This window comes from Ovis canadensis, chromosome 1 (assembly GCF_042477335.2).
Source record: "Ovis canadensis isolate MfBH-ARS-UI-01 breed Bighorn chromosome 1, ARS-UI_OviCan_v2, whole genome shotgun sequence".
NCBI classification, from domain to species: Eukaryota; Metazoa; Chordata; class Mammalia; order Artiodactyla; family Bovidae; genus Ovis; species Ovis canadensis.
In genome coordinates, this window is record NC_091245.1 from 18,190,555 (window position 1) to 18,202,970 (window position 12,416).

At 41.4% G+C, this 12,416-nt stretch overlaps 1 long non-coding RNA gene across 1 annotated transcript in view; it reads left to right on the plus strand.

Moving 5' to 3' along the window:
- The first annotated feature begins 236 nt into the window (after nt 1–236).
- Nucleotides 237–12,416, plus strand: part of LOC138931554 (uncharacterized) — a 34,475-nt gene continuing 22,295 nt past the window's right edge. The window contains exon 1 of the long non-coding RNA XR_011446606.1: nt 237–501. This is a non-coding gene — a long non-coding RNA (uncharacterized lncRNA). The remainder of the gene's footprint in view (nt 502–12,416) is intronic.

Below are 12,416 nucleotides of genomic sequence, written 5' to 3' on the forward strand. Positions count from 1 at the left end.
CCTTTTTTTCTAGGTGAGGAAATTGACTTGGAGAGGTAAGGTCACTTGCTCAAGGTCACAGATAGGAAGTGGCAAAGTTGGATTCAAGCCCAGGTCTCCCAGTTAGCAACACCATGGGTCTTCACACTGCACCACTCTGCTGTGTGGCACAGGCCTGAGCAGGAGGAGGACCAGAAGGGCTCTGGGAGACGGTGGCCCACTGCACCCTGGTTTCTGCTGTTGTTTTTCCCAGGCACCACCATCTGCGGGGAGTGGCTGCCCTCTGGTGTTCTCAGTGTGACTTGTCCCGACAAGGAGGAGAGTTGACAACTTGCCTGTCTCAGAAGTGGGGGTGGGATGAGCTTGGAACAACCCCAACTCGTCCTTTCAGAGTTTAGAGGTTCAGGGAAAGTTAGTGCGCACTCAATCTCACTGCATGCGAGGCTATTCCACTGAGGGCTCTGGGTAGAAGCTCCGTTGATTTCTGCCTGCATCTGCCTCTCATCTGGTGTCATCTTGCAGGTAAGTGGCCACATTCTGTTTCTGACTTGAGTGCTAGTTAGGAGGGTGTTGCATTCTTCTTTAAACTCTGCATTAGTGTTTCATAGGCACGTCTGTGGGGTCGCACAGAGTCGGACACGACTGAAGCGACTTAGCAGCAGCAGCAGGTGCTTCTGTATCTACACACGCTAGCAAAAATTAGAATTGTTGCCATCCTTGTGGGGCTGTTTTTATTCTGTCGATGAAAGTGTTGTCATTGGACTGGCATCACATTGCAAAGTGATGGGGGCCACACCCAAGGATGTGTGCTTGAAAGGGCTTTCTCACATGTTAGCTCATTGTATAGTCACCGTAACCTTATGAAGAAGTTTTTTATGATCGTTTTACATATGAGGAGATTGGCTCAGGATCCGCTTGGACTTGTCCGAAGCCTAAGAACTTTGCAAGATACCACACTGCCTCCCTGTGGCAGCCTTGTGGGCTAACCAGCCTGTCCAGTTGCCTGCCCAATGCAAAGATGTGCTTCTTTCTTTGTGACTGAAGGTGCCTAATGCAATCACTATGCTTCACCTTGGAGGGAGTATTCCAGAACATCCTGTTACTGTAACTACTCGGTCTTCCAAAGCTTTGACTTCTATAGGCCATTGACTTTAGCCAATTATAGGTGATTTTTTTCCCACTGGTAAATTCTATTGTTTAATGGAGAATATTTACCAATTTTTCACAAAATCTCTCAAAAAATAAGAGAGGATGGGACACTTTCTACTTCATTCTATGAGGCAGTGTTACTCTTATACCAGAGCCGCACAGAAGACATCATAAACACAGAAAACCTTAGGACAATATCCTTAATGAATATAAATGTAAAAAGTCCTTAACAGAATACTACCAAATGGTATTCGGCTACATTTAAAAAGGCTTATACAACATGGCCAAGTGAAGTTTATCCCAGGGATGGAAAGTGGATTTAATACCCTGAAATTTATGTAATACACAACATTAGCAGAAAAATGGACAAATAGTACTTAATCATCTAAATAAAAACAGGAGAAAAAAAAAAAGCACAGTTCAAAACCTTATATCTTTTCATGATAAAATCACTCAAAAAGCCAGAAATTGTCAGGGACTTCCCTGGTGGCTCAGAGGTTAAAGCGTCTGCCTGCAATGCGGGAGACCAGGGTTTGATCCCTGTGTTGGGGAGATTTCCTTGGAGAAGGAAATGGCACCCTACTCCAGTATTCTTTCCTGGAGAATCCCATGGATGGAGGAACCTGGTGGGCTACAGTCCACGGGGTTGCAAAGAGTCGGACACGACTGAGCGATTTCACTTTCACTTCACTTTCCTTAATCAGACAAGGGCCAGCTACAAAAACGTCCCCACAGTTAATATCATACTTGATGTAAAAAACTGAATACCTTACCGGTGATCATTTAAGTAACTGCATGCCAAGGACTGCTAGTAGTGTCCCCTTTTCCAATATCAATGAGGTCATTACTACTTTTGCATCCAAACAGATTGCAAAACAAATTCCAGAACTATTTGCAGCATTGAAGACTTTTAGAGCTTAGTTAGGAAGATAGACGCAATTCGATGTATTCTGGGAATAAAAGCTTCAATACAGAATTAGGAGCTTACCCAACTGTGGAAAGAGCCAGTCAAGCTGGGGGAGTGGAAATCAAGGCAACTGTTGCTGAAGGTCAGAGAAGCTCACACACCAGATCTCTTCTTCAAGCACTGCATGGTTCTCCAAAGCCTGCCTGGAAACCGCTGCCAGTCCCAGAAGCCTCGGGGAAGCTCCAGTCCTCTCAGTCGAAGTGGCACAGGGGGCACTTCTCAAGAGTTTATGTGAAGCTTCTGTGACATTCTTTTCTAGCCATGTGTTTGGCTGCAATCACTAGGGAATAATGGTTTCTACTTTGCCTGTACCTTCCAAATCTTGTGTGAATTCTCTTATTTGGCAGATTCTAACCTGGAACCATATAGGAAAGGGGATTCCAGAAAATGTAGTTCCCAGTCATAGAATGGGCTGAATACAGACCTGCACTCATGCAAAGGCAGAGGCACATACTCACTCTTTTGCCTCTGGGCCAAGTTAATTGGCTCTGCTTTTCTCTGACTTAGTATATGAAAAGAAAGTGAAGTCGCTCAGTCATGTCTGACTCTTTGCGACCCCATGGACTGTAGCCTACCAGGCTCCTCCGTCCATGGGATTTTCCAGGCAAGAATACTGGAGTGGGGTGCCATTTCCTTCTCCAGGGCATCTTCCCCACCCGGGGATTGAAACCAGGTCTTCCGCATTGCAGGCAGACGCTTTACTGTCTGAGCCACCAGGGTAGACTTGGTATACAGTCTGCAAGAATTTTGCGGAGTATCCTGATGTTCACTATATTGTTGTTTAGTCTCTGAATCATGTCCAGCTCCTTTGTGACCCCATGGAATGTGGGCCACCAGGCTCCTCTGTCCATGGGACTTCCCAGGCAGGAATACTGCAGCGGTTGCCACTTCCTTCTCCAGGGGATCTTCCTGACCCAGGGATCCTGAGCACCAGGGAAGCCCCATTCACTGTATTAGTGGCCTTCTGCTCATAGACCCATGAGCAGGAAATGTCAAGTAGTCTAAATACTTGATGGGAGATAAACTTCATGAAGTTTCAGGTGTCTGCTACTTGGTGAAGTATTTTAGGGACCCTCTTATCTTAGAGCAGGAGTTGGCTAAGTTTATCTTTAAAGGGATGGTTAATGAATATTTTAACCCTTGCAGGACATAAGGTACCTATCGCCATACTCAGTTTTGCCACTATAGTGTGAAGTCAGCCATAGACAATAGGAAAACAAATGGATGTGGCTGTGTTCCAGTAGAACTTCATTTACAAAAATAGGAGGGGGATTGTATTTGGCCTGTGGACAGTTTTAGCCACCCCTTGTCCTAGAGAAGACATTCCTTCTAAGGGAAAGCACAAATTGTTGCTCCTCATACCTCTCACTGCTGAGAAAGGGGCACAACACTTGGCTGTATTTTGATGGTATTAATAGCATTTCTCGCACTTGGGGATGTTGCTTTAACCTTTATCAGGTGACTCAGAAGACTTCCAGTTTTGACTTGTGTTGTGCTCAGTCATGCCTGACTCTTTGCAACCCTATGGAGTGTAGCCCACTAGGCTCCTCTGTCCATGGGATTTTCCAGGCAAGAATACTCGAGTGGGTTGCCATTGCCTTCTCCACTGGTTTGACTAGGATCGTGGAACAGAGGGTTGGCAGCTGATCTAGGCTGTGATGCCCGCCGTTCTGGTGTGTCAGCCATTTGACCAGCCGATATGATAGTGCCCAAGGTGTCTATGCCTATGGTGAGGACACTGTGTAGACTGCTAAATTCCAGTGGACAGTCTTGTGCAGATTTCTAGGTTTTAAAGCAGGGCTATGACTTCTGTGCTGGAGAGACACTCTCAATTTGAAAAATATTTCCTGGCCTGCTACCAGACTTTGGTAGAGACAATGTTTAACCACAGGACATCAAGAGACCATGTGAGTGTAGCTGCCTATCGTGAACTGATTTCGCTGAATCGTTACATATCCATTGAGTCATAAGACTGAGTAGGCACTGCAAGTCTGATGAAAATAATCATTTAGGAGGCATGAGTAAATTACAAAGACAGGTGTCCCAGACTCTCACGTCACCCACCAATGCAGCTTATTCTACGGTATCTTGAAGGGGTCCCTATGAACAACTGATGGCAGATGAAAAGATTCGGCTCGTTCACTGATGGTTCAGTGATTTGCTGGGGCATGCCAGAAAAGGACTGCTCCTGATTACAGACCTTTCAGGGATGGTCCTGAAAGTCGAAAGAGTGAAGGCAAATGCTCTCAGTGAACAGAGCTAAAAGTGGTACACTTGGCCATGATTTCCTGTAGCGGTGTAGCCCAAGATACCTTCACATGCTAATTTCTGGGCCATGAACCATGACTTGGTCAATTAATCAATGGCTAGGAAGGAATAAGACCAGAAGTTTTGGTGAAGAGTTATGTGGATCTACTTCTGTGAGCAGACCACTGAGTCTTACATTAATATCCTTCAGAAGAGACTTAAAAACCACCATCACCACTACTCTCCCCACATCCCCTCCACCCTTGCCTCTCTCCTTGGCCATCCTAGAATTTGCCAGGTGAGCCCAAAGATGTTGGCCATGTGGCATGGATGAGAGTTTTGTGTGGGCTCAACTACACTGACTTCTTCTCAACAAGGTTGACTTAATACTTGTATTTCTAGCCTCAGAGAGTGTTGCAGAGCCTTTGATATGGCATCATTCTCCAGAGAGACCTGCCACCTACCTGATGGCTGATTGACCACATTGGATATCTTGTATCTTGGAGGAGGCAGCAGTTTCTTTTCACTAAAATCGATGATTTGATAGATTTGCATTCTCTGATTGCATAATCTTCACCAGTACTATTATCTGATGTCTCACAGCATGTTCATCTCTTACATACTGTCTCAGGTTAAGGGCCCTGTTTTATAGTGAAGGAAAGTAGGCAATAGACTCATCACCACATGATTCATTGGTAAATATAACCCATCACCTAGGAGTAGTTGGTCTGACGTAACAGTGAAACAACCAAGTAAAAGTTCAGCTAAGGCGCCAGCTTAGGGAAAATACTTTATGGGGTTATAGTGTTGTTCCTTACATACGGTATATGTGCTGAATCAATGTATTTCTGCGTCCTTAACATGCCTCATGGACCTGTGTCCTTAAAATACGCCGGTCCATGAACAAAGGGGTATATGTTGGACTGGCTCTCTCATTATCAATCTTAGTGACCTGATTATGAAAATCTGTATTTACCATCTCTGAAAAAAAAGTGGGAGAGGAAAACACTTCCTCCAGGGGGCACAGTAAAAATTTCATCATATTTGAAGTTGTGGTCCCCACTTAGCAGTTTTAGCTCCTCATGCCAGTGGACCAGCAGTAAAGAAAGAAGTGCCAAAGAAGCAGTGGTAATTGCCTTGATTAGCATTAGGACTTGGGGTTGCTACTACACAATAAGGGTAGAAAGCAATATATCTGGAACTCAGGAGAATCATGGGGCATCTCTCGGTAATTCAATGCCCAGTGATAACTATGAATGGTCAGTTGCCGCATCCATGACCTGAAAAAGGCACAGCAACTGCAGACTAACACCCTCTAAGGAAGCAGCTCTGGGTCACCCCTCTAGGCAAGCAACCTAGACCAGAGTACTAGTTGAAAGTGAAAGAAACCCAATGAATGATGATGACTATCAAATAGCCTCAGGATCAACTGCAGCTTTAACTGGAGACTGTATCTTGGTTTACTAACCTTATGTAAATTATTTGGGGATATCACATCTAGCCATTGTCTTTTGAAAAAACTTTAAATAGAATTCATTTACAAGGTTATTTTAGTTTCAGGGGTACCACATAGTATTCAATATTTTTATGTGTTATAAAATGACCACCACAATAAGTTCATAATGCTCCGTGAGATGATAAGTGTTCCATGGGACAAACCTCGAATAACGAGAGACAGCAGATCAACGCCTCCTCCTTCCTGTTTCAGGATGTGGTGTTCTCGACAACCTGCTGGAAAGGTATTCCGCATGACCGAGCAGTTGCCTGTTCTGGGAAAAGTGTGGCTGCTTTTGTAATATACTGCCTTGTATATGCTTTCTTTTCTCCCCTGCTTTTTTCCCCCTCACTTTTGCTGCCTGGGATTATACTTCCAAGGTAAGACTGATCAGGTAAACTTTGCCTTACATTCTGATTTGTAGGGGGCCCAGGCTAAGACAAGTAGAACTTCAGTGGGAGTTCTCACCCAGGAAGACTGGGTGAGAGTTGTTTGTTTTATATTTTAAAGATTTTTAAAAATATGGACAATTTTTTCAAGCCTTCATTGAATTTGTTACAATATTGCTTCTGTTATTTATATTCTGTTTTTTTTTTTTTCTTTTTGGCTGTGAGGCATGTGGGATCTTAGATCTCCAACCAGGGATCGAATCTGCACCCCCTGCATTGGAAGGCAAAGTCTTAACCACTGGAATGTCAGAGAAATCCCAGGTTTTTTTTTTTTTTTTTTGTATTTTAAAGAAGGCTGTTGTAGAAAGCAACAGAAATGGCTTGAGTAACTAAGACAAAAGTGAGGGAATATTTTCAAGGAATGTAATTCAAAGAAACAAAAGGCTGAACAAGCCATAGAGTGGTTGGGACCCAGGGAAGATCTGCTGATCTATGAAGCAGAACTAATGGGTGGTATCTGTGGCAGTTTTCAAAGATGCATGCAAATTTTTCTGATAATCCTTCTTTCAAGAAGTGGAGCCCAACCCCATCTTATATCATGTGGGCTGTACTTAGCAATTTACATCTGATGAGTAAAATATGGCAGAAATAATGGTCTGTGACTTCTGAATCTAGGCACAGAAAACACTGTGACTTTCACCTTGATTTCTCATTGATCATTTGATCTAAGGGAAGCCTGCAGCTGCCATGTCTTGAGGCTATCTAGCAGCCCCATGGAGAGGCCCTGGGTGGTGGGGTCCTTCCTGCCAACAGCCTTGTCAGTGGGCCATCATGAGAGCAATTCCCTAGTTTCAGTCAAGCTTTCATATGACTGCAGCTTTGGTTGACATTTTGACTGCAATCCTGAGAGACCCTGAGCAGGAAGCATCAGCTAAGGACCTCTTGAATTCATGATTTATGTTAACTTCAAGGTTAATGTTTGTCATTTTAAGCCAGTGAGTTTTGGTGTAATTTGTTTTGCAGCAGTAGATAATGAATACAGTATCTTTAAGATATCTTCAGTGATTATTGATCTTGGTGAATATTATTAGTAACTGCTAATAATATTAATTGTAATATTAATAGTAGTAGTAATATCATAGTAATGTAATCTTATTAGTAATAATAATAGTAGTAGTATACTAATTATTATACTAATAATATAATTAGTAATAATACTAATTAGTAATAATTAGTAATAATACTAATAATTAGTATTATTAGTTCCATCTGCAAAATAGACATAGTAATGTACCTCACTGACAAGAGTTGTTTACAAGGCTATAAAATGCACAATATAGTGCCTAGAACAGAGTGAGAATTCAGTAGATGTTACTGCTGCTATAAGCAGTCATCATCGTCGTCTCAAGATTCAGATTCCTAAGAAAGAGAATCTGGTTGACTTAGCTTGGCTTATGTGCTTTCCTCTTGAGCAAAGGAGCACAGGGCACTGATGGAAAATCCTACCAGGTCTGTATTTCCTCAAAGAAAATTAAGGTGCTGTTGCCAGACAAGCAAAAGCAACACTAACTACAAAGGGTGTGGATACTTTAAGGTTTCTTATACATAAAATTGCTTCCAAATGGCTTCCCCCCAAATGTTGTATCAATATATATATGCTTCTGCCAACATGAGAGCATCCTCCTCACTCCACCTTTGCCAACACTGCTAGTATCCTGAAGAAAAGAAGAGCCAGTTTAATGGGTGAAAAATGATACCTTGGTGCTTATGCCTATACTTCTTTACTGGTGAATCTGGATATGTTTCCATGTTGTATTGGTCATTTGTATGTCTTGTTTGTTGAATTAAGGAACACTCATCTAAAAAGTGGGATATAGGGTTATTTCCGTTGACTTGTGTGCTTTATTTATGTGCTAATGGTATCTATATTCTAACGTATATTACAAATCTTTCTTCAATATATGTTGTTTATTCTAATTTTGTTTAACGAGGTCTTTCGCTCATGATGTTAAATTTTTAAGTGAGAGTGATCGAGCTTTTCATTTGCTCTATTTCCTGCTATGTATGGTCTTTGGGGGAAGTCTGATCTTGCTGGCAATCTTGGAAGGTGGGTGGTACCTATTTCAGCTGAGAGATGAACAGTAGTCTTAACTTATACCCGAGAAGAGGCCAGAAAGCAAAGGAGCGGTCATTATTACTAGCCAGTTTGTTATTGGCTTTTCAGAACACGAAATTGCATGACTTTCACCTTTTGCTGGATTGTCAGACCTACATGGGAATCTCCAGCTCACACATGAATTGTCGTCCATTTAAGGGGGACAGTATTTTAGAGGAGAGAGACAAAGCTGAGCAATCACAACAGAGGGTCCTCTTGAGGTGGAGCCCGTGAGTGATAAATTGAAACAAAGGTACAGTAAGAACTCTAAGGGTGATACAGCTGAACTTCAACACAGATTTTCCCGCACTGCAAGACATAATTTCTAAATTAAAAAACTTGTCCGAATCCCCTGGCAGTGCAGCGGTTAGGACTCAGGGCTTTCACTGCGGTGGCCTGGGTTCAGTCACTAGTTGGGGAACAAAGATTCCGCAGGCCATGCAGCACAGCGAAAAATGAAACAAAGAGCAAGCAAGCAAAAAAAAAAATTGGCAAATTAATTAAGAACTATGATCAGAGATGAGAACTGATTTAACATTCTGATTGATGCTCAACTTAAAAAATTCTCATGATACAGAGTAAAAATACAAAGAAATTGAAATCATGAGTGAAAAATGATGGCTGACTCAAATGATAGGACTGGGAAGCTTGAACATGCTAATAATAGGAATTACAGAGTGTAGAAAAGGAAAAAGGAGAAGTCATACTTAAAGCACAAATAGAAAAATACAGCTTTGTCCAGTTGAATGTGGGCGTACTTGGCCATTGAAAAACCCAGGCAAATTCCAGTCCTTTGGCCTATATGTGAAAAATGCATATGACTATAGATAGTCAAGTGGAAAAGATAGATTTTAGATGAAAACCTCCTGGATTTTAAGAAAAGGGAGCCTCTAGATGCAAAGTGCTCAGCTAATCTTAGGCATGATTTTTTTTAAAGGCAAAAAGACATTAAATTTTAAGGATCAAGAGAAAAAAATCTTACAAACTTTTACAAAAAGATCAGGTTACCTACAGAAGGAAAAAAGACTCTGCCTTACATTGAATATTTCTTTCCTTTTTATTTTATAATAACTATTATTTTTCGGTTGCGCTGGGTCTTGGTTGCTGCACTCGGCCTTTGTCAAGCTGTGGTGAGCAGGGAGACACCCTTGGTTATGGTGCGTAGGCTCCTCATTGCTGTGGCTTCCCTTGTTGTGCGCGCAGGCTCTACATGCAGGTTTCAGTAATTGTGGTGCATGGGCTCAGTAGTTGCTACGCATAAGCTTAGCTGCTCCGAGGCACGTGGAATCTTCCAGACCAGGGATTGAACTCGTGTCCCCTGCATTTCCAAGCAGAGTCTTAGCCACTGTACTGCCGGGGAAGCCCTGGATATTTCTTTTATAACAATTAAAGAGAAAATGTAGTTGAATGTCTACAGACTACTGAGGGAAATGGGCTCTGTGATTAAATAATCCTAAATCCAGCAAGGACAGGATCCATCTGGCAGTACAAAAATGAAACAAAACATTTTTATTTCTTTTAAAAGAAATTTAGTTGTTTCTCCTCCGTAAATGTATTTATACAATTTTAAAGGTTATACTCCATTTACAGTTATTACAAAATTTTGGCTACATTCCCTGTGTTGTACAATACATTCCTGTAGCTCATCTTACACCCAATAGTTTGTACCTCTTGATCTCCCATCCCTCTATTGTCCCTCCATCCTTTTCCCACTGGTAACCACTAGTTTGTTCTCTATACCTGTGGGTTTGTTTCAAAGGAAAATATTTTCAAACATACAAGGATTCAGAAAAACTACCGCACATAGACTCCACCTAAGGAAAATATTTTATCAAATTCAAGGTTGAATTAGAATAGAGTCTGAAGATGCAAAGGAGAACAGTCCAAGAGACAGCGGTGAGCAGGCTCTGATGACACACGTAATTAAGATCAAATGGATGATAATAATGTGTCTGGGAACTCTAGTATTAAGCGAAGAGGGTTCTTGAAGCAGAAGAAACACATGATTAGGCAAGACCAAAAATAGACGTAGCCTTAGAAATTATCTTGCTCCTTGTGATTCTGTTTATGGTTAGATAAGAATTGGTATAAAACTGTATTGCCAATTATAGGCATGAATGTGGGCTGGCAAGAACTGAAATAAAAGCAAACTGTCTTGGAATGAAAGTCACAAGAATAACCAGACAGAAGATGGGGGAAAAAGAAGACAAAATACAGTCAACCAACTAGACCTAACAACGTACACAGCATGCTCTACCCAACAACAGCAGTATAACATTCTTCTCAAGGGCATGTGGGGCATTTTCCAGGACAGAGTGTATGTTAGGCCATAGATGCAGTCTCAGGGAATTTGAGATATCATACAAAATATCTTCTTTGACACAGCAGGATGAAGTTAGAAACCAATAACAAGTAAAATGGGGAAATTCTCAGATTTGTGGAAATTAACACACTCAAACAATCAATGGATCAAAGAAGAAATCACAGGAGAAATTAGAAAATATTTAGAGATGAATGAAAACAAAAATACATGTCAAAACTTATGTCAATCATACCTTAATCTTTAAAATTAAAAGAAAAGAACTTATCAGATATGGTGACAGCAGTGCTAAGGAGAAGTTTATAACTATAAATGTCTACAGTAAAAAAAGGAGAGTGATCTCCAATTAACAACCTAACTTTACAATTTAAGGAATTAGAAAATGAACAAACTAAAACCAAAGTTACTGAGAGGAAAGGAATAATAAAGATTAGAGCAAGGAATGCCCCAGCAGTCCAGTGGTTTGGACTCTGAACTTCTACTTTAGGGGCCTGTGTTCCATCCCTGGTTGGGGAACTACTAGGTTGGTCCAAAAGTAATTGCAGTTTTTGACCATGAATTTTAAATCATTATAACTAGTCTCAAACACGTGTTTATTAATCAAAATAGGAACCATTAAAATCGACACATTTTTGCCTATTTTGAAAAATAGGTTTGTTTATTCCTGTAGCGTAAAAATCCATGCTTTGGGATTCAATGAAATCTTGGAAGCATTTTCTGCCTCCTACTGGTTGTGGAAGCATTTTTTCCTGCAAAAAGTTGTCAAGATGCTTAAGAAGTGGTAGTCAGTTGGTGGGAGGTCAGGTGAATATGGCAGGTGAGGCAGAATTTCGTAGACCAATTCGTTCAACTTTTGAAGCATTGATTGTGCAACCTGTGGTCAGGCATTATTGTGGAGAAGAACTGTGTCCTTTCTATTGACCAATGTCTGCTGCAGGCATTGCAGTTTTGGCGCATCTCATTGATTTACTGAGCATACTTCTCAGATATAGTGGTTTTGCCAGGATTCAGAAAGCTGTAGTGGATCAAGCAGGCAGCAGATCACCTGTGGCCATGACCTTTTTTTTTTTTTGTGTGGAAGTTTGGCTTTGGTAAGTGCTTGGGAGCTTTTTCTGTCACTGTTTGCATTTTTTCCCCATCTATTTGCAATGCAAATGTTAGACCCAGACATGGATCAACAGATTGGTTCAAAATTGGGAAAGGAGTATGTCAAGGCTGTATATTGTCACCCTGCTTATTTAACTTATATGCAGAGTACATCATGTGAAAATGCTGGGCTGGATGAAGCATAAGCTGGAATTAAGATTGGTGGGAGAACTATCAATAACCTCAGATATGCAGATGACACCACCCTTATGGCAGAAAGTGAAGGGGAACTAAAGAGCCTCTTGATGAGGGTGAAAGAGGAGAGCGAAAAAGCTGGCTTAAAACTCAGCGTTCCAAGAATGAAGATCATGGCATCCAGTCCCATTACTTCATGGCAAATACATGAGGAAACAATGTAAATAGTGACAGACTTTATTTTCTTGGGTTACAAAATCACTATGGACAGTGACTGCAAACATGAAATTAAAAGATGCTTGCTCCTTGGAAGAAAAGCTATGACAAACCTAAACAGCATATTGAAAAGCAGAGACATTGCTTTGCCAACAGTATAGTCAAAGCTATGGTTTTTCCAGTAGTCATGTATGGATGTGAGAGTTGGACTATCAAGA